The sequence below is a fragment of the Lichenostomus cassidix genome, unplaced genomic scaffold (assembly GCF_008360975.1).
Source record: "Lichenostomus cassidix isolate B80296 unplaced genomic scaffold, HeHo_3.0 HiC_scaffold_43, whole genome shotgun sequence".
NCBI lineage: Eukaryota > Metazoa > Chordata > Aves > Passeriformes > Meliphagidae > Lichenostomus > Lichenostomus cassidix.
In genome coordinates, this window is record NW_028147635.1 from 1,308,029 (window position 1) to 1,336,017 (window position 27,989).

Here is a 27,989-nt window from a genome sequence, read left to right on the forward strand (position 1 = left end):
AGGGGTACCCCAAAACTCCCTCACAGCTGCCGGATACCCCGCAAGCCCCTAAGGAGTGGGGTCCCCCCGGCTTCATCACCCCCAACCTTCGGCTGCCTCATCCCAGGCCCCATCCCACCCATCCCCCTCCCCCAGACTTCATCCCACACCCCAATCCACATCCAACCCTTCCCAGGCCTCATCCCATCCCATCCCATCCCATCCCATCCCATCCCATCCCATCCCATCCCATCCGTCCCAGCAGACGCCACTGGGGTCCCCCAAAAAATCCCACGTGCTGGGGACTCCCCCATAGCCCTCCAAGGGGCATTTGCAACTCACATTTAGGGTCCTGCAAGATTCAAAAATCTGCCCCCTTCCCCCCCCGAAAAAAACCCCTACCGGGCAGCCTACAAGTGTATTTGGGGTTAGGTTCTGCAGTCCTACGAGGTCCAAAAATCCCTCCCTCCCAAAAACAACCCCAGGCATCGCCCAAGATATTTGGGCCAAGCTCCCCCTGCCCGCTCACCTGTGGGATGTCCCGGGGGGGCGATGCTCCCGGGCCGAGGGTTGCAGACACAAAGAACAATAACTCCTGCTCTGTACCTTTGGGTGCTCAGTGTGTCTGCTGGGAGCCTCCTCAAGGGCCTTCAGCCACTGCTCAGCCCATGGACAGCAGCAGCAGCACCTTTGCAGGGCCCAGCAGGGCTCTTGCCAGCTGCCCTTGCCCACCTGCACACAGAGCCTCCCCCAGGCAGGGCCCTGCAGACAGGCAGGTTTCTGTAGGGCCGGGCGAGTGCACAGAGGGTGGGATGGGCTCTGTGAGCGCTGACAGGGACAAGGCTCCTCTCAGGAGGAACATGTGCAGCACAGGGAGATGATGAGGGAAGGAGAGGGAGCTGAACAGAGCAGTGCTGTGGGCAGGAGGGCACTGTTGGTGTGTGGGAGGTGCCGTGCACAGCTGGGGACAGGGAACACTGTCCTGAGTGCCAGGCTGTCCCTGCCCTGCCCTCTCAGGCACAGCACCACAACATCTTCTCTTGTTTCTGCATTCCTCTGATACTGTCACTGTTATCTGGTGCTCTCAGGGAGGCTCTGGGCTTTGCAGCAGCTGAGGCAGGCACTGCCCTTGGGATTCCTCCCAGGCAGCTGTGTCCATGGGAATGGGGTGTCCAAGCTTCCCTGTGACCTGTGGGGCTGTGGGCAAAGCAGTCCATGGGAAAGGGGAAGGAGCTGAGCCTCCCTCCCTGAGATGCCATCATGAGCACACCTGGGGATCTCCTTGCTGTGTCCTTCCAAGCTCTGAGCTTCCCTCCTGGGTGCAAATCTCTGCCAGAGCCTCTCAGAGTTCCCTGAATGCCCCACAGGGAAGTGCAGAGATGCCACAAGTGAGGAAATGCTGTTGGGTTTGCCAAGGGAACAGTGAGTGTCCTTGGCAGAAGGAGGGGCTGAGACCTTGCTGAGAGACCTTTGGAGAGGGTGAGACATTCAGTGATCCCTCTGCTCTCAGCAGGGTCTGGTTTCTTCCCAGGGTGACAGGGAAGTGTGATTGTGCTCTGATTGCAGCCAAAGGTGCAAACCCAGGACAGCTGGGAACAAGCCCATCCACAAGCCCACCTTGCCCTGAGCCACAGGGAATCCCTTTGCCTCTCACATCTCTCAGTGTCAAACTCTGAGTACAGCAGAAATGCTGGGGATTTCTTACCTTGGAGAACCAGGAATGATGTGTGGGTAGGAAAACATTCCTTAAAACTCCCTCCTGCTATCCTGTGGAACTGTGAGTGAAAATGCTACCAAGCCTTTCTGCATTAGGAGGGATTCCCCTGACAAATCCTGAATATTCAGCCTTGTCCCTCTGCCCCATGGCCACAATCCCAGGGCAGCAGGGCAGGGATGGCTCCTCGAGAGCCCCACGCACAGGCCTGGCTGCTCATGGCACACTCAGACAGCAAAAGTGGAGCTCAGGCAGGGACCTGGATGAAGGTTTTCCCAGAGGAGGAACACGGGTGGATGAGTCCCAGTGGGACAGTGCACAATTCCCTCTGGGACACCAGGGACATCTCCTATGCAGGATGTGCTGCTCAACTATTTATTTTTGGTTTTTTCATTTCAGCAGAGTATTATGCCCTCACCATCATGTGTTATGACTGCTCTGGGTCCATCTGCAAACTCCTGCACTGTGGGACCCTCCTGGGCAGCAGAGCTTGTGCCCACATGGCAGCAGCTGCCTGGGCCAGTGGCTTTCTCACTGCTCTGCTGCACAGAGCCAATACATTTTCCCTGCCCCTGTGCCAGGGCAATGCCCTGGGCCAGTTCTTCTGTGAAGTGCCCCAGATCCTCAAGCTCTCCTGTTCACACTCCAGCCTCAGGGAACTTTGGCTCATGGTCATTACTGCTTGGATAACTTGTGGCTGTTTTGTGTTCATTGTTTTCTCCTATGTGCAGATGTTCAGGGCTGGGCTGAGGATCCCCTCTGAGCAGGGACAGCACAAAGCCTTTTCCACATGCCTCCCTCACCTGGCCGTGGTCTCCCTGGTTATCAGCACTGCCATGTTTGCCTACCTGAAGCCCTCCTTCCATCTCTCCTCATCCCTGGATCTGGTGGTATCAGTTCTGTATTCGGTGGTGCCTCCAGCACTGAACCCCTTCATCTCCAGCCTGAGGAACCAGGAGCTCAAGAAAGCTCTCAGAGGACTGATTTCTGGATGCTTTTCAACTATCCCAGACTACCTGCTTTCCTCTGTCACTGGGTCCTGGTGCACATCATGACAAGGCCAAGTCTCTCCTCATTTATATTTTTTCTGCTTCTGACAGTGTTGTCTTTAAAGCATTAGTATTATTCATTCTCTGCAATTTAATTATCACTTCATCTTTTGTAAACCAGAGACTTCATTTAAATGAGGAGTCTCACATTGTATTTAAGTGAAATAAATGAACCTTTAACAATGTTTTTGTTATTTTTGTACTATCCTCATCATATCAGGAGTGAACAGAGCAAGAACAGCTCTTGAGGGCCATAAGGCTGTTATGTTGGCCTGGGGAGATGGGATGGCAGAAGGGGCTGCAGAGCTCTCAGGATCTCCTGGCCAGGAGAGCAGGGGACACAGGGAGACTCCTTTTCCTTTGGCCAGGCACATTCCCCCATCGGTGGGACTGAGTCCTCTGGGAGCTGCAGCTGCTGCTGTGCCCTGGAGAGGGGCTGAGGCCGTGGGGCCACTGCCCAGAGCAGCCTGGCCTGAGCAGGGCTGTGGGGCCAGAGCTGGCTGGGCTGTGCTGGGGAGAGCCCCTTGGTGCTGCAGAGAGCTCAGGGCAGCTGGGAGAGCTTGGAGGGAGCTGGGCTGGGCTGAGAGAAGCTGGCAGAGAAACCCATCAGTGTCCATCTCAGCCTGTGTGAGCGTGCAGGGGGAGGACTGAGCCCAGGGCTTGTGGGGCAGAGCCAGGGCCTGGGGAAGGGATGGAAAACAGGCAAGTGGCTGAGAGAGGAGGCTGCTCTGTGCCCTTGGTGGCACGGACAGAGCAGGGAGGGAGCCCAGGACATTTGTCAGCCCAGACTCTGTCCCCATGGTGGCATGGACAGAGGAGGGAGGGAGCCCAGGACATTTGTCAGCCACAGCCTCTGTCCCCAGCCGTTGCCAGCCCTGGCTGCTCAGCCCAGGTTTGCAGGTGAGTTTGGCTGTGCCCCAGCTCCATCCTGCTGCGGGGCTCAGGGCCTGTTCCCAGCAATGGCCAGCCCTGCCCGGCCTCTCTGCTGGCCCCGAGCCTGGCAAAGCTATTTTGAATGCTAATGAGCCCTTCAGCACTGAATTCCTGAAGATCTGAAGGCTGAACAAGCCTCGGGAGAGGTAAAATTCAGCAGCAACCTCCAAGCTGCTGAGGATGTCAGCAGCCCCCACTGAGGCCATCCCTGCCAAGAGACTGTGGGGGCAATGAGCAGACAAGGAGAACATCCCTGGGGCTGAGGAAGCAGAATGCAGAGGCACCACCGGGTCCAGGTGGGAAATGAACTGTGGAATGTGGCTGTGAAAGTCCTGCCTGGGCTGTGCCAAGCAGGACAGCCAAGCCCTGACTCCCATGCCCTGGGAATAGGGCTCTGTGGCCTCACAGGATGCTTGTGGCTCTCCTGGGAGCAGTGGGATGTGGGCTGTGGAATGGTGAGTGCAGATGTAAGGCCCCAAAAAACTATCTCAATGAGATCTTTGAAAGGAATTACAGTTGATTGTGGACTCTGAATACAAGGCAATATTCCTATGGGAACAATCCCTGGATAGAAGGAAATGTGATGGTGAAATCCCAGTTCTGGCCATGGGTGCCTGGAGGAGAAGGACAGTTCTTTTCCACAGGAAGGAAGGCAGAGAGCCCCAGTGTTTCAGCGGCAGATGAGAAGTGACTCTCAACATGTCAAGGTCGGCTGGAACAGTCAGGTGGCCCAAGGGAGGCCAAACCAGCCAGACCTGTGCCATGTTTCCTTGGTTTTATGGGGCCCTGTAGTGTCACAATGTTCCCTTGGTTTCACGGGGGTTCGCAGTGTCACAATGGTCTTCTTTGGTTCCACAGTGTCACAATAAACCATTGATTCCATGAGGCCACTCTGTGTCACCATGGAGCTTTGGTTCCATGCAGTCCTGCTGTGTGACAATGTCCCCTTGGTTCCATGAGGCTTTGAAATTTCTTAATGGTCTCTCCATGGTTCCATGAGGCCTTGCAATGTCACAATGCACCTTTGGCTCCACAGGGTCTCACAGTGTCACAATGGCCTCCTGTGGTTCTGCAGTGTCACAATGGACTCGTGGTTCTATAAGGTGCTGCAGTGTCCCAGTGGCCTCTTGGTTTGATGAGGTCCTGTAGGGTCACAGTGGCCCCTTTGCTTCCATGAGGCCCAGCAGTGTCAAATTGCCCCTTGGTTCCACAAGCCCTGCAGTATCACAATGGTCCCTTGGTTCCAGATGTCCCAAAGTGTCATAATGGTCTCCATGAGGCCCTGTGGTGTCACAATGGTCCCTTGGTTCCATGGAGCCACACACAGTCTCTACGGTCCCCTTGGTTCCATGAGGCCCTGCAATGTCACAGTGGTCTCCATGATTCCATGAGGCTCAGCAGTGTCACAATGGTCCCTCGGTCCCACAAGGCCCCACAGTGTCACAATGGTCTCCTTAGTTCCATGGGGCCCTGGGGTGGTGCATTCCTCCCTCCCCTTCTCAGGCTGCCCTGCGATCTGAGAAATGCTCGTTAGGCCTCAGCCTTGGCCAACAGCCCCTGGGCTCAGCTCCTCTGCAGCTGATCACAAACACTGTCTGCTCCCAGGCACTGCTGCTGTCCAACCAGCTCCTGCTTTCTTTAGGAGCAGCCTTGGGAACTGTTTTTCTTCCCTCAGTGGCACAACATCCCTGTTCTCACAGTGTCAGAGAAAGCTGTTGATGCGAAGTGCAGCCAGGATGGAACATTGCTGTGACTAAAGCCCATCTCTTGGGGCCCTATCAACAGGGCTCCAAAAGGAGCCCCTTGGAGCTCTCCTGGAGCAGTGAGCTCCCTCTGAGTGGGGCCTCTCCGAGCCGGGAACTCTCCCGTTTGCTGCACTCGGGGCATCCCCGAACAACGAGGGACCCTGGGCCGATCCCCCCACTCCTCCAGGCTCAACCCTTCGCCTGCTGGGGAGATGCAAAAGCATCCGCAGTGAGCATTTCCCTGCCCTCCAGGGCAATTTCTGACAGCTCCCTGGCACTGCCTCTGTCTGTCTGTGTGCACACACGTGTGCCTGTGCTCTGGAAATGGGGGAGAAATGCTGCTCTGGGAGGTGATGAAGTGCCTTGGATATCTGAGTGAGTTAGGCCTGAAAGTGAGGTTCAGTCATAAGGTATGAGCTAAGTGAAATGCTGCTCAGGGTTGTTCTTTTGCTAAGTCGTTGAGTTTAAGGTGTAAGTTAAGGTTAAGGTAGAAGTTAAGTTCTGTTAAGTTTGAGGGCTGTTAAGCTTTTCGGCCATATTCCTTTTATCCTTGCCCTCACTGTCCTTTGGTCACACACACACGCACACACACGCACACTTCCTGGTTCATTTCTGGTTTGATTGACGTGATTTTCTTTATTTCTCTTGTTGCTTTTTTCCCTTGGTGTGCCTGAACTGTCCAGTCAGGAGCAGAGTGACTCTTGCCAAGAAACTTCGCTGTGCTGTTGCTTAATATTAAATCTGGTTTTTGCTGAACCCTTGCTGGGGATTTTTTAAGTGCTCTCAAGCCCTCATTCATAAGAGGGTGAAGGAGCCCTGGGGGATACAGGGACACTTCCAGGGGGTCCCTGTCCTCCTGTCCCACCCCCCAGGGCCCCGTCCCCCCTGTGCACATGTCAGGCTCTTGGGCTTGATCTCGTGGAACATCCTCTGGGGGAGGCTGTGGTACTGGGGGGCAGGGGGGACCTGGGGGGACAGGGGATCCTGCTGTGCACGAGCAGCTTTGGACTTGTCTGGGGGAACTGTGAGGGGGGCTGGGGCAGAGTGACCTCTCCAGTGACCTCACACAGCTACCCTGTGATGTCACAGCCCTCTCTATGATGTCACAGTTGATACTGCAATGTCACACAACCTGCCCTCGGGTGCCACACCATCATTCTGTGATGTCACAGCCTGCTCTGTGATGTCAAAAAACCCTCTATGACATCACCCAATAGCCCTGTGATGTCACAACCCAATCTGTGATGTCACAGCCTTCTCTGTGACATTACACAGCCTGCTCCATGATGTCACAAAGCCAAATTGTGATGTCACTTCCTGCTCTCTGATGTAAGACAGAGCCATCCTCTATAATGGCAGAGTCTGCTCTGCAACTGCACAGCCCTCTTTGTGGTGTCACAACCTACTCTGTGTCACAGCCTGCTTTATGATGCGACATCATCACCATGTGACATTACATCCTGCCCTATGATGTCACAGCCTGCACTGGGATGTCTCAACCCATTCTGTGATGTCACAGCAATCTGTGACCTCACAGCCAACCTGGGATGTCATACAGCCACACTGTGATATCACAGCCTTTCCTATGATGTCACACAGTCCCTTCTATGATGCCATAGCTTCTCCATGACCTCGCACAACCAAATCTGTGATGTCACACAGCTCTTTTCTGACATCACAGCTGCTCTGTGGCTCTCTGACACAGCCCCAGAGGTGCCCATGGCTATGACACAGCCCCCTCTGGGCCATGGCACAGCCCCTGCCAATGCTGAGCACCTGTGAGCTCTGGGTGTGCCCTGCTGGTGTCCCTGAGATGGCCTGGCAGTGCCCCAGCCCTGCTGGGCTGTGCACAGGAGCTGCTCCTGGGCAGAGCTGTCTCTCTGCAGCGCTGCCGCTTGCCAGGAGCTCCTCTGTGCCAGGAGCCCAGCCCAGCTCAGCAGCACAGCAACAGCACAGGGACTTGAATGACCCTTGTGGGGCTTTGGTGCTGTTTGCATCAGACTCAGTCCCTCAGGGTGTGTGCAAAAACCTTCTCAACAAAACAAAGTGATGTTGAAATACTGAAGTGTCTTGTAGTGTTAATGAGTTCCACTGACAGACACAACTGAGAAAGTGTCCCCAGGTTGCAGTTGGAGCAGAACACTGCAAGCAATGATGGCAGGTGGGGACAAGCAAGGCAAATGTGTCTCTGATGCTGAGCAAACCTGGATGTGTTTCAGGAATACAAAGGGCCAAGCCCTGAGCCCCAGCCCCTGGCAAGGCAGATCCTGTCCCTCCCTCATTGCTCAGGGTTCTTCCCAGGGCACTGGGATGTGGGGATGTGCAATGCCAAGGGCAGGACCATGGGGTGGCCCCTGCCAGGCTGCTGGGCAGGGACAAGGAGGCCATGAGGCCCCAGGGCTGCAAGGGTCACTTATGTCCTGCTGGCCTCAGGGCCAGGGACAGCAGCCATGGCCAAAGTGCTGCACAAGTTGGCTCTGTCAGGGCCTTGCAGCTTCTGCACATCCCTCTGCCCTCTCCAGCCCAGGCTGTCCCATGCTGTCCATGCCCTGTGCCTCTGTCCCTGCAGGCTGTCGTCATCCCCCGGCTGCCCCACCTCGCTGGCCCTTCCTTCCCTGACAGCTCTGCGTCCTGCCTGGCTCTGCCTTGGCACACAAAGCCTTGGGCTGATCCAGACTCCTACAAAACCATGGCTCTGCCTTGATTTCCCTCTGGTCTAATGCTGTTCATTAGGAAGTCTATTTCTATAGTTATGGAGAAATATTTCAAAGAGATCCTAATATATTGGTATTCCTAGTTTAAAGGGTTTATTTTTCCCTTTAGAGAAGAGGTGATGGCAGCATTCAGTGACTGACATTGATCTAGGGTCTCCCCTAAGGAGGTCTGGCCTGGTCAGAGAAGCTGTGCCTTGAGGTCTGGCACAGTGTGGACAACCTTGCTCCACATTCCTTAAACACACATCCTGTCTCTCCTCTCTCACCTGGGACCTGCTTTCCTTGGAGAACTGGCTGCACTCAGGCTAAGGGGACTTTTTTTTTTTTTTGTTTGTTTGTTTGTTTGAAGCAATCTCAAGCGCCTTAGTTTCCCCGCTGAAAAGAGACACTCTCCTCAATTTTGTGTCAAACCCAAGCTGCCACTAAAGAGGTTCCTCTTCCCCAAGGCAGAACCCTGCAAGAAATATTTTTGACACACAAGAAGTTCTGCAATAAACACAAATCCAGGGTTCAGTGAAGGCAGAATTAGACCAAGTGCTGAAGGACAGACAAGCTTTGAACTCCTTGCAGCTCAAAGCGCCAAGGGGATTGTTGGGAGGTGTGTGAGTGAGCCAAGAGTGAGGGGAAGGGAAATGCAGAGAGAGCCCTGGAAGTGCTTGTGTGCAGACAGGCTGCTGGGAAGGGCACTGCAGCCCTGCCCTGGGCCAGCTGTGATGCTGGATTCTCATGCCAACCTGCCCTGGGCCATTGCAAGGGGCTGTTGCCATGGCCACTTCACTGAGCCCACAGCAGCAGCCCATTGCTCAGGGCTGGTGTCACTGCCCAGAGCCACAGGGGATCCATGGCTGGGGTTTGTGCCATGGCCACCTGCCCTGTGCCGCGCTGGCTGGGCAGGCGCCGCGGAACCAGCAGCAAAGCCCAGTGCCAGGGCCAAAGGCCAGGTCAGCCTGACAGAAAGGGTCAGTGCTGGGGACTGTTTCCATGGCAACCAGCACTGGTACACCACACCTGGGTCACCTGTCATGGCAGTTGCCATGGAAACCCCTTGGAGGGACTGATGCCAGGGACACTTGCACTGAGACACTGCTGGGCTCGGGTGCCATGGCAACCACCATAGGGCATCATTGGTACAGAGGTTGCTGTGGCAACCAGCACAGAGCCCCCTTCCTACTGTCCAATGCCAGGACAACCTGCAGGAGACACTTTGCTGAGGTTGGGTCCATGGCCAACAACCTTTGCCCTGCTGGGATGGGGATTGTCACGGTCAGAAAGGAGCCTGTGGAGCCGTGGTGATGCTGGATGGCCATGGGGTGCTGCTTTGGGTGGGGCAGAGGGAATTTCCTTCCCAGGGCTTTCCTGGGGCTGTGCTTTGGGGCTGTGCTGAGCACAGGGTTGATCACACACTGATGGTTTTGTTCTCGCTGAGCTTGCACAGAGCCAAGGCCTTTCCTGCTCCTTGTCCAGCCATGCTGGGGAGGGGGTGGGGGTGTGGGGGAGGTTGGGAGGGGACACAGGGGGACAGGTGACCCAACTGACCCCAGGGATATCCCAGACCATAGGACATCACACTCAATGTGTAAAGTGGAGGAACAAGGAGGAAGGGGGGACATTTGGAGTGATGGTTTTTGTCTTCTCAGGGATCACTTGGGCAGGAGGGGATCCTGTTTTGCCAGTGGTCAGGGTCAGCACCAAAGACACAGACAGCAACTGAAGGAACAGTGTAATTTATATAATGCAAAAGTACAAAGAATTACAAAATATAAGTTCAACAATGTACAAAATCATTTGCAAATTATCACAACAGGAGAAGTTCAGCAATGCACACAATCATCACTACCAAAGATTGCCTGTAGTGATTTAGAAAGATCCATCACCAGTTAGCCTCAGACTTTACCATCACCCAGCCCCACACATCAGCTGGGGAAGCTGTCACAGCCAAGGACTGCAGAGCCACTCTGGACACTGGCAATTCCTGCAGCTGTGTCCACCCACAGGTGAGGCTTCCAACCTCGCTGGGAGAGAGCCCAGCTGGGAGAGTGCTGAACAAACAAACTGACAGCACTTCCAGTGCAGGAACATCTGGATTCATTCTCCTCTTGGATTCTCCAAAAGCCTGTCCAGGGCTCAAGGAGGAACCAAGGCAGTTGACTTTGACCATACAGCCCCAAACCAGGCCAGATGTTGGATTTCATTGCCTTGTTTAGCTTCTAAATACAGAAAAGTCAATACGTTTCACTAATTAGTGGATACATCTATCACAGTGCTAATGATCATGCATATTTCAGTAATGAGTGGATACAAAGATAACCTTTGGTTGGAAGGTTCATCAAGAGGTCACCTTTGGCTCAGGCCTGTTGTTCAGGCCTCAGTCAGGCCTCTTGTTCAGGCCTTGGCACTTCAGGGATGTGGTTTAGTGCTGGGCTGACAGTGCTGGGTGAACGGTTGGGCTTGATGAGCTCAGAGGTCTTTTCTAACAGAAAATATTCTAGAATTCCAGGATTCTATCTGCTGGATATAGCTTGGTCCATGTTAGCAGCATTAGTTTGCTTAGAAAGTTCCCTCTTGGTCAGCTCTTGAGGCCTAAGGCTTCAGCTCCTTTTTTCTGATATTTTATTCTTAGTGCACCTACTTTATCTTAATAGACGCAGTAACACCAGTACTTGAAAGCAAAATGAGCATAGCAAGTTTGTATTTTAGAAGGAAACACACAGTTAAGAGAGAGCAACAGGATTTGCTTCTCTGAACATTAAACAGGTTACAGAGTAACACTTTTCTTCAGGGTTTAATACTCACAGGGCACATCTCTGCTATCATTGACTGCAGGGTGAGTTTGATTTGGAAATATTTAGAAAGCTCCAGGAGTATTCAGCAGCTTTTCCTAAGAATTCTTCTGCAGACCCTTTTAGGGCACACTTGGGGAGAGATCCTTCTCCTCTTTCTTGGCCATGCAGCCCATGGCGTTGCTGGTGATTTCCAGGGGTTCCAAAGAGGAAAAGTCCTGTTCCAAAGCACCCCTGAGCACAGGCTTCCCAAGGCAAGGCCTGTGAAAGGAAGGCATTGTGTTAAGAAAGGACAGTTCTCCAGTTCCAGTGCCTTCGCCTCTCTGCCTACGCCTGAGTTAGCCTAGGTGGAAATCACCAGCTGCCCATGGGGACTCAAAGTCCACAACACATGCATTTCAGGGAGTTTGAGCTTCAGGCAGATTGCTGTTGCCACTGCTGCCTTCCTGCAGGACGCTGGCAGAAGGTGCTTGTTTCTGTTCCAAAGTGCTTTGCACAGGCTGGGCTCTCTGGGCTTGCATTAGAATGCAAACTGGGGAGGGTCACAGCCACCCTGGGATCAATTCCCTGCCTTGTCTTCACCCCAAAGCAGTGGTGCTTAGTTACTGAGGTGTTCATTCAATGGATTTATAAGTTCTAGTGCAGTGTCTTGCTGCCACAGGGAGCCCGAAATGCCAGGAGCTCGGGCTGTGCCCCCCTGCTGCCAGCCCAGCCCCACGTCGCTGCCGCACATCCCGGCAGACAGAGTGCACTGAGGAAAAGTCCTTTATTCCCACTGCAAACAGGTGTGCACGTTAGGAAACAAAGACAAATGAAAGCAAGGCCTCCGGCCATGCCATCCGCCCTCTCCTCAGGCTCCTCCGTTCATCCTCCTGCCCTGAGGGCTGCGGGGGCGGGATGGCGTCGTGAGGGCAGCGCCGGGATGGTCCGGGCAGGGCTGGATCGTCTGGGCAGGGCTGGATCGTCCGGGCAGGGCTGGATCGTCTGGGCAGCTATGGATTGTCTGGGCAGGGCTGGATCGTCTGGGCAGGGCTGGATCGTCTGGGCAGCTGTGGATTGTCTGGGCAGGGCTGGATCGTCTGGGCAGGGCTGGATTGTCTGGGCATGGCTGGATCGTCCAGGCAGTGCCGGGATTTGCTGGGAAGCCCCTGGATTGTCTGGGCTGTGCCTGGATCCCCATGGCAACACTGGATCCCCCGGTAGCCCCCAGCTCCCTCCCAAACACACCCACTATCTGCTCTTTGGGAACATGGTGATCTCCCAAATATACAGAACTGGTGAGAAACCTCATCAAGGTGTGTGATTGGGAAAAATGAAAATTCCTGCAGGAGAGGAGATGCATGGCAAAAGCATCATCCACCTTCCCTCAGCCCAGGCTGGTGCTGACAGCATCCACAGCACTGGGGCAGCTCGTGTCTGCTTCCTGAGGGAACTTTTTCCTCATCAAGTCAGATGAGGAATTTTTTCCTCATCAAGTCAGAAGAGGAAGGAGAGGGCATTCCAGAGCTCATTTCAGTGCTCCAGCTGAAATGTCTATTGAACTAAAGGTGTGTATGGTGCCACTGGTCTGGTTTTGTGGAGCTCCCTTGTATACACTGGGCGACCACAAAAGAAAAAGAAAAAAAAGGTATTTAACAGATATCCTGCTTTTTTCAGTGACTGTTTCTTCTTGCAAAATCATTAAACTTTATTTCGAAGACTCAGCAAACTGTTTTTGTCACCTGCAGAGAGACCTAGAGGAAAGGAGACGGCTGCCCTGCTGTGGGAAAAATCCAAACATACAGTGGCAAAATATGGCTGTGAAGAACCCTGATAAACAGGGGAGAGCAGCATGTTTGGGAATGTTCTCATGTCCTCCCCCTATGTGCCTCTGCCTGGGTGCTGCTTCAGGGATCCTCTGCTTGGCAAAATGATGAAAATAAATTCACTCTTGATATTTCAGCCCCGGTTTTGTGTTTGTCCCTGTAAGCTACAGAGATATGATGTAAAAAGGAATAATTGACATCAATCTAAACTGCTTGAGCCGCTTCTGTGGCACTTCATTTGCTTTTCTGTTCCACCCCTGTGTTCAGGAATCTGTACTGGCCACCTGCCTTACACGACTTACACCTTGTACACCAAGTGCTCCAGAGAAACTGAGCAGAGAAGTTGCTGCCAGCCAGGCCCCAGCAGAGTCAGGACACTGCCACAACACCAAATCAGCAGAGGACTTGAAGCCCAGAGTAATAAAGGCAGCCTGGCTGGTGCTTGGCTTCAGTGCATTTTGTCACAGCTGATTGGAAGGATGCCTCAGGCAAGAGCTCCAGGCAAGGCAGGGAGTTCAAAGGGAGGAGCAGTGGTGAGACAGAACAGGATGCTCTGCTTCATCTGCAAAACCTCTGGTGATGTCGAGGACATTCAGATTATAAATACAGGAGCTCCTGTTGGCTACAGGAAACTGGGGATATGGACCAGGCTGGGAAATGCACAGGAATGAAGGATGGCAGCTGTGAAGTGCTCAGCACCCACCTCAGTGGGCTGCAGCTGCCCTTGGCCTGAGCTCAGGAGGATCTTCCCTTTTCCTTTGGAACCCCCTGGCAAACACGGAGCCTTTCAGCCCACAGCAGTCCCCTCTGTGGGAGCACCAAGAGATTCACAGCCTCGCCAGGCTGGGTTGCCACCCCATGTGCTGCAGCTCCTGCCAGGCCTGCTCAGGGAGCTCAGGCAGCTCTGCACACATCTGTCTCCTGGGAATTGCTCACTTGGGAGGGAGCAGCAGCTGGAGACTGCAAAGACAAAGCAAGCATCTGCTTTGCTATCAACCCCAATGCCAGGCAGTGTCCAGTGTGGCACGTTGTGGCATCCTGGAGCTTTCAGCTGCACAATGTGTGTGGCCAAGCATGTGTCCTCTCAGGCTCCTTGTCTCAGGAGATTTTCAGCCAGGCTGCAAGAGCTGCATTTGCAAATGCATTTGAGTGCTGCAGCACCTCTGCAGGCACCTGACACAGCCAGTGGGATCCAATGTCCTGGCAGGAAAATCCCCGTGTGCCTCACAATGAGTTCCACAAAACAGCCTGGCAGCTGCTGGCCTGCAGAACAGAGAGTTCTGGAAAATCTCCTTGGCATGGCTGAGAGCTCTGCTCCCTGCAGAGATCCTACAGAATGATCTCTGCACCAGGGCAGCTCTCTAGGAGAAGTGGACGCGAGAAAAGGAGCTTTTGCATCAGACCAAGGCCTTGTGGCACAAGTCACAAGCACTTGGTGTCCCTGCATCCCTCCCGCCCCAGGCAGCGCCTTTCTCCTCTGCCCCACACAGCACACACTGCAACGCCCCAGAGACCAAAAGGCTTCAGCCTTCAGCAGTTTCCCCCAAATCAATGACTACAGCACAATGAAAACAACAAGCACTTCTGATTTGTCAGTTCCATCATTTTATTTCAATAAAAACATCTTGTGGAACCTGTTCTAAGTGAGCAAGAGCTACAGTTCAACTGCATGAGGAACATATTCCAGAGGAACATATTCCAGGCCAAATGCTAAATAATATTGTCTATTAGAAAAAAAAAGCTACCTAGCAGTTTTCTTTCCCAACTAATGTCTAGTTTAAACCTTCAGAACTCTTTACCTTGTTTAATTAATTAATTTAGTTAATTTAGTTATTAGGGTTTAATTTTAATGAATTTAGTTATTTAGTTATTAATTTTTATTAATAATTAATTTTTTTTGTTTCTTAATTAAACAGGAAAAGAGGACATGAGAGGGCCTTAATCCAATTTTCCTTAATTCTAGAAGAGAGCTCTACTAATATCTAGCCCTATTTTAACCTACAGAATTTAATTCTAATAAATTCTCTTACTTTTGCTCCTCAAATTCTTGAGGCAGCAAGTACAATGGCACCTCAGTCTTGAGCCTCCTGGCCCTGCAGCAGATGGACATTGCCACCCAACTTGGTGGCATCTGCAACATGACTGAGGGTGCCTTCAATGGTCTTGTCCAGGTCATTGGAAATGTCACTGCCAATGTCAGGGTTTGGTTACTCAGACCAGAACCCTGACTTGCTTTGGCACTTGTTTTGGCCCGTCTTGTTTCCTGGTCACATCCATGTCACAAAGAAGGAGAAGCAGGTTCTTTCTTTGGGGCCTTGCCAGAGTGGTGAAGGTGCCTTTGAACCAGATTTTTTGGGGAAGGGAACCTCTCCATCCCAAGCCTGCCAGTCGCATGCCAAGAGCTGTGAGGGATGCCTGGGACAATGCAAAGGCACTGCAGATCTTCCAGCCAACACATCCACTTTCTGCAGGGCCTGGCTCAGGGGCTGTGCACAAACACACATGGAGCAAAGGAGAGCAAGGACAGAGCGTTCCAGAGCTCATTCCAGTGCTCATGCCTCCATGGGTGTTACACCATTGGCATTCCCACAGAGCCATGGTGGGATGGCTCCTCTGACTGGAGCACTGGAATGAGGTGTCTGAGGCTCCCAAATGCCCTGAGCACCCTCCTGAAGTGGGACAGCTGCCACTCGGGGACAGCCACAGCCACAGCTGAGCGCAGGCCTTGCAGACGCTCAAACAACCACCTGTGCCACTCTAGGAATTGCTGTCCCCAAATGCCATCTGGAATGTCCCGTAGGAGGGACCCTGAGGCACTGTCTGTCGTCCTCAGTCCTCCAGGCTGGGTGGCTCCATTCTGGCCACAAGTCACTTGGGAGGGACACAGAGCCACTGTCCTCGTCAGCGTTCCCACTCAGGTCTCTGTCTTCGGCCCAGGCCTCTAATGGGAGAGACCCTGAGCCACTCTCTGCCTCACTGCTCCAGCTCAGCTGTGTCTTCAGCCCATGACCAACATGGCAAGGAGCCTGAGCCACTCTCTTCCTCAGATCTGCTGCTCAGCTCTTCATCTTCAGGCCATGCCTCACCTGGGAGGGACCCTGAGGCTCTCTCCTCCTCAGTGCTCCAGCTTAGGTGTGTGATCTCTGCCCACTCTGTGGACAGCCCTGGCAAACTGCACACACACCTGAGCTCCTCAGAGCTGGATCCCTCTGTGGTTGGTGCCTCTGACAGGGATGGCTCTGCCCCTGCCCCCTGCCCCCTGCCCGCCGAGATCTTCCAGCTGGCTGGGCAAGGGGCTTGGGGGCACTGGTGCATAACTGGGTATGGAGTTGAGGCCTCTTCCCCACTGTGAGGGGCTCTGATGGGCAGAGCTGGGACTTGGCCTGTGGCTGGCCATGGATGAAGTTTCCTGTGCTCTGCCCAGGCCTGGCAGGGCCTCACAGGAGGCCTCTCTTCTCCACTTCTTCAGCTTGGGTGTCATTCATGTTCCCCTTGACAGTCTTCCTCCAGGATGACACAGGCGTTTTCCTCAGTCTCTGGTTCTGTCAGCACAGTCCCTGCTGCTGCCCCTGCCCCCTGCCCACCCAGAGCTTCCAGCTGGCCGGTCTCTGGGCTGGGGGGGCAGCAGGGGCTGTGCGGGGCAGCTGCCCGGCTCTCCGGCCCCAGTGCGGGGGCTGCTGCTGCCGTCCCTGTCCCCGTGCCCTGATGCGGGGGCCGCCGTGTCCCCGGCTGCTGGCCGCGTCGCCGGATCACAGCCGCCATCCCGCTCAGGATGGCACGGGAGCCGCGCCGCAGCGAGCGCAGCAGAGCCTGGCCGCGGCCCCTGGGGCTGTGCGGGGCTGCCCGGCTCTCTGCTGCTGCCGTCTGCGCCACAGAGGCAGCAGAGGAGTCACGGTGCTCCTCAGCTTCCTGCGGGGCTGCCCGTGACTCGCACTTGGACAGCTGCACGGAGCAGGAGAAGGATGAGGACCAGCTGGCCCTCTGCGGTGCAAACGGCCCCCCTGGCACAGCAGCTCCCTCCGTGCCCGCAAGCCCGCCCCGAGCCCCGAGGCAGCTGCCTGCTAGCCCATCCCTCACCTTCTGCCTTCTGCCAAACATCAGCCACTTCTTCTTGGGCTGCACGTCGCTGCTCATCTCCTTGTCCGTGGACATCTTGGAGTCGCTCCGATGCTACCCTAGCCCGGGGAGATGCTGTCTCCAGACGGAGCTGCTCCCCTGGCAGTGAGCACCCCCAGCCATTTGGTGCCCTTTTATAGCCTCCCGCTCACGCCGTGTCCCCAGGTGTCACAATGGGCTCTGGGCACACGCAGCCACACGTCACAAAGGAGCCTGCAAGGCGCTGCTGTCCCCACGGGCCACTCCCCAGCAGCCCCAGGACAGCGGCGGGCTAGGAGGCTCAGAACCAGCTGCAAACCGGCTGGAACCGGCTGGGACAGCAGTGTGCAAAGAGGGCGGTGACAGAGCTGTCACACAGCCTCTCGCAGGGACACATCAGGGACTGCAAAAGCAATCAGTGCATGTGCCACAGCTTTAAAAAACTGTGTTTGCACATCATGCACAGCTGTAAAGTTCTAGAAGGCATCGCTGCAGGCTGAAATTTGTTTGTAAATAATTACAAGGTAGAAACGATTGTGGAAACTATTCCAAAAAATCCTTTTTCTGTCCAAAAAATCTTTTTTTGATGTCTATTAACTCTGATAATTGCACACTCAGCAGAGAATTCCCTTCTCAAATCAGGATAGAGGCCCCACTGAAAAATGCAGAGGCTCTTGCACATGGAACATGTGCAAGCCCAAGTTTAGGGTCAAGAACTGTGGTGTGCAAATACTGGGCTCATTGGGAAAAATTTTTTCCTTCCGCCATAGTTGAGAATTCCATCATTTGCCCCTTTAGAATGAAGAATAAAACAGAGGAGAACTCCCACAGTACAGAAGGCAAAGGAAAGAACTCCAGAGATGAGCTGTTGGAATACAATTTCTAAAATGGCTGAAACGTTCACACAGCTCCATTTGAAACTGGGAAATTGCAAGAGGAAGTGATGGTGAATACTCCCATTTCAGAAGGCTTGGATGGGCTCTTGGGAAGGACTTGTTCCCTGGGAGGGTGGGGAGGCCCTGGCACAGGGTGCCCAGAGAAGCTGTGGCTGCCCTGGATCCCTGCAAGTGTCCAAGGCCAGGTTGGACACTGGGGCTTGGAGCAGCCTGGGATAGTGGAAGGTGTCCCTGCCCATGGCAGGGGGTGCCACTGGATGGGGCTTCAAGGTCCCTCCCAACCCAAACTGTTCTGGGGTTCCATGGTTCTCTGGTTCTACAAACTACTGTGAAACATTTCACATCAGCATGGAGAAGCCAAGTCCATCCTGCTTGGAGATCCAAAGGATAATATTTGATGCATTTACATCTGTTAGAATTTTGTCATGACTGTGGAGTGGGAGATTCCTCTAAAATGTAATAGAGGGATCTTAAAATCTTTCAATATAAGGATTTAATGTGTGCTATCTTCAAATGATGACTCTGAATGAGACTGCATGTGGCACCCTCCAGTATTAATTTAACAATTAATTCTTCAGGATATTTGAATGACAGTGAATTTACTGTCATTCACAAACTCTGACACTGAAATTTCTTGAAAGTCAGAATGGGAAACTAGTGGGATTTACCTCTGCAAAAGACAACATATATTTTATAATTTTCAAATTATAAACATGTGAAAGTAGAAGAACCCAGTGAAGCAAATTAGGAAGAACAGAGCTCTCTAAGGGATCCCTGAATGTTTCTTCACAGTAAATCACAGGAGCTCTCTTAAGCATTGAGTAAATGCTTAAGTAAATTGAGTATCCATTAAGCATTGAGTAAATAAACAACTGTGATTTCCAGGCTCATTGTCATGCATGTTTTTTTAAGTTATCCATAAACCCTTTAAATATGTTTGGCATTTCTATCTCTTAGAAGCTGTTGGGAAATTTTTGTTACACTCCTTGAGGTGAATAAAACACACACTTGGCTCTGAAATATTGCAAAGCAAAGCACAGACAGTTGGTGTCTTGGTTCAACCCAGGCAGCACCTCACAGCCCCTCGGTCACTCCCCACCAGTGGGATCAGGAAGAGAGTTGGGAGGGTAAAAACTGGAGTGGGTTGAGATCAAGGCACTTCAACAGGGAAAGCAAAAGGCACCACATGAGCAAAGCAAAAGAAGGAATTCCTTCAGCCCTTCCCAGGGCTGGGCAGCTGTTCAGCACCTCCAGGAGAGCAGGGCTCCATCCCACAGAACAGTGACTTGGGAAGACAAAAGCCATCCCTCCAAACGTCCCCCTTCCTCCTTCTTCCCCCCACTGCATATCCTGAGCATGAAGTGACATGGTCTGGGATATCCCTGGGGTCACAGTGATGCCTTAATAATTTTGGGGTTTTTTTCTCTTCATATGTCTGTAACTTGGTGTTACTTCTGTGCTCTTACAGGATGCTGAAAACCTCTGTTCCAACACATTTAACCAAAACAAAGCTCTCTGGATAGAGATTCAAGGACATATTTGTTACCCTAGGGCCCAAAAATATCTAAACAACAGTGGAAAGGGGGGAGCAGGGCCTGGGATGGTCAGTGTCATTGCCAGAAGGTGTGATTAGAGAATTAGGGACCAATATGCTAATAAGACAAAACTTATAAAAGATAAAGAGCTTCTGACCTGGTGTCCATTTTGGGTGTAGTCCCTGAGGGAGATTTAGCTTGCCCGAATGTACCTTGAAGGCCTTGAATAAATTTGTCTGCTTTTTATACACCTAATTGTTTTGGCCTCTGTTTCAGGTAGCCTGTTCCAGGCATCAGAGTCATCCAGAGATAAAGGACTGAATGTCTGCTGTGACCCATGAGAGCTCTGCAGCCCCAGGGGACACAGCAGGGACAGGGAAAGGAGTCTGGGCAGTGCCTCCTCTGAGCCTCAGGGAACTTCCAGAGGAGGATCCAGGGCAGCCCCAAGGCCAGCTGGCAGGCCTGGAACAAGGCAGGCAGCTCTGAGCAGCCTCCATGGCCCCAGCAGAGCTCGTGTGGGAGGGCTGAGTGCAGGGAGCACCATCAGCTGCCTGTGTGTCCAGCTGGAGCAGCAGAGCCCAGCAGAGGCAGCCCATGGCCCCGGGCAGCACAGCCCCCGTGCTCTGCAGAGCAGCACCCCCAGCTCTGTGGGGCTGTGGGGAGCAGGGCAGGGGCTGCAGCAATGGCTGCTCAGGCCAGCACAGCCGTGATCCCCTGGGAAAGGCTCTGTGGGCCGCTGGGATGTGCCAGGAGAAGAGCAGGAGCCCTTGTGTGTGTGCACAGGAGTCCTGGCAAGAGCTGGGGCAGCAGGAGCTGCCTGAGGAGCCCTGGGGCAAACTCTCTGCTGCTGTCCTGGGCAGTGGGGCTGTCCTGGGGCTGCAGGAGATGCCAGAGCTGAGGATCTCCTGAGCATTCCAGACACAGAGTCACTGTCCCTGACCTCCATTGCTTCCCATTCTTGCTGCAGGGCCAGATAGGACTGGGCTGCTCTGCTGGGCTGGGGCAGAGGTAGGGAGAGGCTGGACTGGGCAGTGCCAGGCAGAGGAAAACAATGGACCCTTGGTTATACAAGTCCAGGCAGTGTGAGAATGGTTCCATGGAGCCCCAGAGTGTCACAATGATCTCCCTTATTCCATGGGCTCCCAGAGTGTCACAATGGCCCCTCGATTCCACGAGGCCCTGAAGTGTCCAAATGGTCTCCATGGTTCCTGAAGGCCCTGCAGTGTCACAATGGCCCTTGTTTCTATGGGGCCCTGAAGGACCCCAGAAAGGTCTCCTTGGATCTGCAGTATCACAGTGGACCCTTGGTTGCACAAAGCCCCGAAATGTCACAAAGCTCTCCTTGGTTCCATGGTTCTCCACAGTGTCACAGTGTCTCTTGGCTGGTTAGGGCCCCATGGTGTCACAATGGCTCCTTGGCTCCATGAGGCCTTGCAATGTCACAATGGTCTCCTTATCTTCATGGGGCTCCGCAGTGTCACAATGGCACCTTGGTTCCTTTAAGCCCCACAGTGTCACCATTGTCCCCTGGGTTACACGAGGCCCTGCAGTGTCACAATGCCCCTTTGGTTCTATGGGTCCCTCAGTGTCTGTTTTGCTGGTGGGCAGTGTCAGTACCAAAGACAGAGACACCAACTCAGGGAACAGTGTAATTTATTATAACACACAACTGCAAAGAATTACTAAAGGATAAGCTCAGCAATGCACAAAATCATTAGCAAAGAATTATAAAAGGATAAGATCAACAATGCACCCAATCATCTCTACCAAAGATTTCCTGAAGAGATTTAGAAAGATCCATCACCAGTTACCCTCAGACTTCACCATCACCCAGACCCACCCATCAGCTGGGGAAGCTGTCACAGCCAAGGACTGCAGAGCCACTCTGGACACTGGCAATTCCTGCAGCTGTGTCCACCCACAGGTGAGGCTTCCAACCTCGCTGGGAGAGAGCCCAGCTGGGAGAGTGCTGAACAAACAAACTGACAGCACTTCTAGTGCAGGAACATCTGGATTCATTCTCCTCTTGGATTCTCCCAAAGCCTGGCCAGGGCTCCAGGAGGAACCAAGGGAGTTGACTTTGATCCTACACTCTCAACAAGGCCAGATGTGGCCTTGTCCAGTTTCTAAATACAAAAAGGTAAATCCATATTTCACCAGTGAACAGATACAAAGATCATTATGTTAATTAGCAGATACAAATATAAACTTTGGTTGGAAGGTTCATCTAGAGGTCATCTTTGGCTCAGTGCCTGTTGTTCAGGCCTTGGTTCTTCAATAAGTCCTTTGACCTACAGATAAACTACAACCTTCATAACAATTCTTCCAATGACATAACCTTAGATTTAGGTATTAGGCATAAAGGCATAGCCTCTTGATCTTCAATTAAGTGCTCTACAGGTTCATTACTCAGACCTGTAATTCACATTCCTTTTCAAACATGCCTCATTATTTGCTATTCTCTATGTTATCTATCAAACCTCCCTTTATTCTCGAGACTCTCTCTGGGATTGCACCACCCCAGGGCCCCATGGAACTAAGGAGACCATTGTGACACTGTGGGGCCTTGTGGGACTGAGGGACCATTGTGACACTGCTGAGCCTCATGGAATCGTGGAGACCACTGTGACATTGCAGGGCCTCATGGAACCAAGGGGACCATAGTGACTGTGTGTGGCTCCATGGAACCAAGGGACCATTGTGACACTGCGGGGCTTGTGGAACCAAGGGGCAATTTGACACTGCTGGGCCTCATGGAAGCAAAGGGGCCATTGTGACCTTACAGGACCTCATCAAACCAAGAGGCCACTGGGACTCTGCAGTGCCTTGTAGAACCAAGAGTCCATTGTGACACTGCGGAACCACAGGAGACCATTGTGACACTGTGGGATCCTCTGGAGCCAAAGGTCCATTGTGACATTGCAAGGCCTCATGGAACTATGGAGAGAACATTAAGAAATTTCACAGCCTCATGGAACCAAGGGGACATTGTGACAGTGCAGGGCCCCATGGAGCCAATGAGACCATAGTGACACTGTGGGTCCCCATGGAAACAAGACCACCATTGTGAAACAATGGGGTCTTATGGAATGAAGGGACCTTTTTTGGCACTGCAGAGCCTCATGAAACCACGGGGACATTGTGATACTCTGGAGTCCCATGGAACCAAGGGGCCTTTGTGACACTGCAGGGCTGCATGGAACCAAGGTGACACTACTGGGCCCCATAAAACCAAGGGAACATGGCACACGTCGGCCTGGTTTGGCCTCCTGGGGGCTACCTAACTGCTCCAGCCGACCTTGACATGTTGAGAGTCACTTCTCATCTGCCACTGAAACATTGGGGTTCTCTGCTTTCCTTCCTGTGGAAAAGAACTCTCCTTCTCCTCCAGGCACCCATGGCCAGAACTGGGATTGCACCACCACATTTCCTTCTATCCAGGGATTGTTCCCATAGGAATACTGCCTTGTACACAGAGTCCACAAACAACTGTAATTCCTTTCAAAGGTCTCATTGAGAGAGTTGTTTGGGGCCTTACACCTGCACTCACCATTCCACACCCCACATCCCACTGCTCCCAGGAGAGCCACAAGCATCCTGTGAGGCCACAGAGCCCCATTCCCAGGGCATGGGAGTCAGGGCTTGGCTGTCCTGCTTGGCACAGCCCAGGCAGGACTTTCACAGCCACATTCCACAGTTCATTTCCCACCTGGACACGGTGGTGCCTCTGCATTCTGCTTCCCCAGCCCCAGGGATGCTCTCCTTGTCTGCTCATTGCCCCCACAGTCTCTTGGCAGGGATGGCCTCAGTGGGGGCTGCTGACATCCTCAGCAACTTGGAGGTTGCTGCTGAATTTTTCTTCTCCAGAGGCTTGTTCAGCCTTCAGATCTTCAGGAATTCAGTGCTTAAGGGCTCATTAACGTTCAAAATAGCTTTGCCAGGCTTGGGGCCAGGAGAGAGGCTGGGCAGAGCTGGCCATTGCTGGGAACAGGCCCTGAGCCCCGCAGCAGGATGGAGCTGGGGCACAGCCAAACTCACCCACAAACCTGGGCTTAGCAGCCAGGGCTAGCAACGGCTGGGGACAGAGGCTGGGGCTGACAAATGTCCTGGGCTCCCTCCCTGCTCTGTCCGTGCCACCAAGGGCACAGAGCAGCCTCCTCTCTCGGCCACTTGCCTGTTTTCCATCCCTTCCCCAGGCCCTGGCTCTGCCCCACAAGCCCTGGGCTCAGTCCTCCCCCTGCACGCTCACACAGGCTGAGATAGACACTGATGGGTTTCTCTTCCAGCTTCTCTCAGCCCAGCCCAGCTCCCTCCAAGCTCTCCCAGCTGCCCTGAGCTCTCTGCAGCACCAAGGGGCAAACATGGCAGTACTGGTAACCAGGGAGACCATGGCCAGGTGAGGGAGGCGTGTGGAAAAGGCTTTGTGCTGTCCCTGCTCAGAGGGGATCCTCAGCCCAGCCCTGAACATCTGCACATAGGAGAAAACAATGAACACAAAACAGCCACAAGTTATCCAAGCACTAATGACCATGAGCCAAAGCTCCCTGAGGCTGGAGTGTGAACAGGAGAGCTTGAGGATCTGGGGCACTTCACAGAAGAACTGGCCCAGGGCATTGCCCTGGCACAGGGGCAGGGAAAATGTATTGGCTCTGTGCAGCAGAGCAGTGAGAAAGCCATTGGACCAGGCAGCTGCTGCCATGTGGACACAAGTTCTGCTGCCCAGGAGGGTCCCACACTGCAGGGGTTTGCAGATGGATGCAGAGCAGTCGTAGCACATGATGGTGAGGAGATAATACTCTGCTGAAATGAAAAAACCAAACATAAATAGTTGGGCAGCACGTCCTACATAGGAGATGTCCCTGGTGTCCCAGAGGGAATTGTGCATGGCTTTGGGGACAGTGGTGCAGATGGAGCCCAGGTCAGTGAGGGCCAGGTTGAGCAGGAAGAAGAACATGGGGTGTGCAGGTGGTGGCCGCAGGCTACGGCACTGATGATGAGGCTGTTGGCCAGGAGGGCAGCCAGGGAGATGCCCAGCAAGAGGCAGAAGTGCAGGAGCTGCAGCTGCCGCATGTCTGCGAATGCCAGGAGGAGGAAGTGGCTGATGGAGCTGCTGTTGGACATTTGCTGTGTCTGGCCATGGGGACCTGTTGATGGAGAAAAGGACAGTGACAAGTCAGGAGAGGCTGCTTTGAGCCAAACCTCTTCCATTCCCTGCAGACTGTCCCACTCGGACTCATCCACCCGTGTTCCTTCTCTGGGAAAACCTTCATCCAGGTCCCTGCCTGAGCTCCACTTGTGCTGTCTGAGTGTGCCATGAGCAGCCAGGCCTGTGCGTGGGGCTCTCAAGGAGCCATCCCTGCCCTACTGCCCTGGGATTGTGGCCATGGGGCAGAGGGACAAGGCTGAATATTCAGAATTTGTCAGGGGAATCCCTCCTAATGCAGAAAGGCTTGGTAGCATTTTCACTTGCAGTTCCACAGGATAGCAGGAGGGAGTTTTAAGGAATGTTTTCCTGCCCATACATCATTCCTGGTTCTCCAAGGTCAGAAATCCCCAGCATTTCTGCTGTACTCAGAGTTTGACACTGAGAGATGTGAGAGGCAAAGGGATTCCCTGTGGCTCACGGCAAGGTGAGGGGCTGGATGGGCTTGTTCCCAACTGCCCTGGGTTTGCACCTTTGGCTGCAATCAGAGCACAATCACACTTCCCTGTCACCCTGGGAAGAAACCAGACCCTGCTGAGAGCAGAGGGATCACTGAATGTCTCACCCTCTCCAAAGGTCTCTCAGCAAGGTCTCAGCCCCTCCTTCTGCCAAGGACACTCACTGTTCCCTTGGCAAACCCAACAGCATTTCCTCACTTGTGGCATCTCTGCACTTCCCCGTGGGACATTCAGGGAACTCTGAGAGGCTCTGGCACAGATTTACACCCAGGAGGGAAGCTCAGAGCTTGGAAGGACACAGCAAGGAGATCCCCAGGTGTGCCCATGATGGCATCTCAGGGAGGGAGGCTCAGCTCCTTCCCCTTTCCCATCAACTGCTTTGCCCACAGCCCCACAGGTCACAGGGAAGCTTGGACACCCCATTCCCATGGACACACTTGCCAGGGAGGAATCCCAAGGGCAGTGCCTGCCTCAGCTGCTGCAAAGCCCAGAGCCTCCCTGAGAGCACCAGATAACAGTGACAGTATCAGAGGAATGCAGAAACAAGAGAAGATGTTGTGGTGCTGTGCCTGAGAGGGCAGGGCAGGGACAGCCTGGCACTCAGGACAGTGTTCCCTGTCTCCAGCTGTGCACGGCACCTCCCACACACCAACAGTGCCCTCCTGCCCACAGCATTGCTCTGTTCAGCTCCCTCTCCTTCCCTCATCATCTCCCTGTGCTGCACATGTTCCTCCTGAGAGGAGCCTTGTCCCTGTCAGTGCTCACAGAGCCCATCCCACCCTCTGTGCACTCGCCCGGCCCTACAGAAACCTGCCTGTCTGCAGGGCCCTGCCTGGGGGAGGCTCTGTGTGCAGGTGGGCAAGGGCAGCTGGCAAGAGCCCTGCTGGGCCCTGCAAAGGTGCTGCTGCTGCTGTCCATGGGCTGAGCAGTGGCTGAAGGCCCTTGAGGAGGCTCCCAGCAGACACACTGAGCACCCAAAGGTACAGAGCAGGAGTTATTGTTCTTTGTGTCTGCAACCCTCGGCCTGGGAGCATCGCCCCCCCGGGACATCCCACAGGTGAGTGGGCAGGGGGAGCTCAGCCCAAATATCTTGGGCGATGCCTGGGTTTCTTTCTGGGAGAGGGGACTTTTTGGACCTTGTAGGACTGCAGCACCTAACCCCAAATATCTTTGTTGGCTGCCCGGTAGGGGTTTTCTTGGGGGGGGAGGGCGGATTTTTGAATCTTGCAGGAGTCTAAAGGAGAGTTACAAATGCCCCTTGGGGGGATATGGGGGAGTCCCCAGCACGTGAGATTTTTAGGGGATCCCGGTGGCATCTGCTGGGAGGGATGGGATGGGGCCTGGGAATCGTGGGATGTGGATTGGAGTGTGGGATGAAGTCTGGGGGAGGGGGATGGGTGAGATGGGGCCTGGGATGAGGCAGCCGAAGGTTGGGGGTGATGAAGCCGGGGGGACCCCACTCCTTAAGGGCCTGTGGGGTATCCGGCACCTGTGAGGGAGTTTTGGGGTAACCCTGATCCTTCAAGGGTGGCACTGGCAGCAGGGGACACGTGGCTCCAGCACCTCTGGACCCCACCTGCGCCCCCCCCCGCCCCCAGCACCCCCAGGAGCAGAATTTGGGGAGGGGGGAGGTGTGGGGCACGGTGAGAAATGGGGGGGGCTGGGAGCCCAAATGGGGCGAAATGGGGATTGGGACCCCTAGAGTGGGGAGGAGGGGCCAGGAACCCCCAAAACCAATCACAGGGGAGGGAGGTTGGGATTGAGGGAATGATGGTGCAAGGGCAGAAGAGCAAGGGAAAAGAGGGGGCTGGGACCCCCAAAGAGAGCGGGAGGGGGATGGGACACCCAAATGGAGTCGGGAGGGGTCTGTGGATTGGGAGAAGGATGGGAAAGGGGAGGAGAGGGGAGGGAAAGGTGGGGTTGGCACGGAAGCAGGGCAGTTCCATGGGGCTCTAGCCCTGTCCCACAGCACTGGATCCCTGGAGCATCTCCCTGGGGCTCTGGGGGAGGTGGATCTGCACTGGGGGTCCCCAAGCCCCCTGCCCATCCCTGGGGCTGATCGGGGGGTTCCCCCCACCCAGCAGCCAGTGCTGCAGCAGCCATGGGGCAGAGGAGGGTGGGGAAGGGGGGTCTGGGGTGGGAGCAGAGGAGGAGCAGAGGAGGAAGAGAAGGGAGCAGGAGGAAGAGGAGCAGGAAAAGGAGGAGCAGGAAAAGGAGGAGCAGGAGAACCATGAGATTTCACCACCCACTGTGTCTGCAGCACCCCTGGCTCTGGGATCATTGCTCCCCTGTATTCCACAGGTCACCAGGGAGGGGGAGCTCACCCCAAAGCTGTCAGGGGTCTCTGGGAGGGTGTTAGTTTTTGAGGGGTGTTTGGATCTTGCAGATTCTGGAAGTGAGCCCCAGATATCTTTGCATGCCCCTGGTGGGGATTTTTTGGGCCAGAGGAGATGTTTGGATCTTGCAGGACTCCAAAGCTGAGCCATAAATGCACCTTTGGTGGAATATTGGGCAGTCCATGTGGGAATGGCCTGCTATCAGCAGGACAGGACATCAGTTTTGGGGATCCCTGAGAGAGCTGGGAGGGTGGAACGTTGTACTTCCCAAGTGGAGAGAGCAGAGAGGGGCAATACCGGAGCTGGGGGACCCCTGGCAGCCTGGAGGGGTGGGGGAGGCTGGAGATGAGGCAGGGCTGGGACACTGTGACACTGAAAGGGGTGATGGGGAGAGGGGGAAGCCCCGAGTGCCTGGAGTGAGGGGAGCCTGAAGAGGGGGACCCTGGGAGCCCTTGGAGCAAAAGCACAATCAGGGAAGAAGGGACCCCTCGGAGCACCGAAACCCCACAGCATCCGTAATCAGGACCCAGGAGAAGGGGGATCCCCAGGACCCATGGGAGCCCCAGCAGCTTCAAGAATGGGAAACCCCAGATCCCCAAAGACAGGTGTCAAAGTTTGACCCTGACTAAACACCAGGCACCTCGTCTCTCTCTTGCTAGAGGAAAAAAACTATAAAAATACACACCAATTTCATGAGTTAAATGAGATAGGACACTGGTTGGTAGGAGAGCGCACAGAAAAAGAGCA

General features: G+C 54.0%; 1 long non-coding RNA gene across 1 annotated transcript in view; it reads left to right on the plus strand.

Annotated features, from left to right (window-relative positions):
* The window catches only part of LOC146421086 (uncharacterized), a 453,431-nt gene that overhangs the window by 358,732 nt on the left and 66,710 nt on the right, over positions 1–27,989 (plus strand). The window lies entirely within an intron of this gene.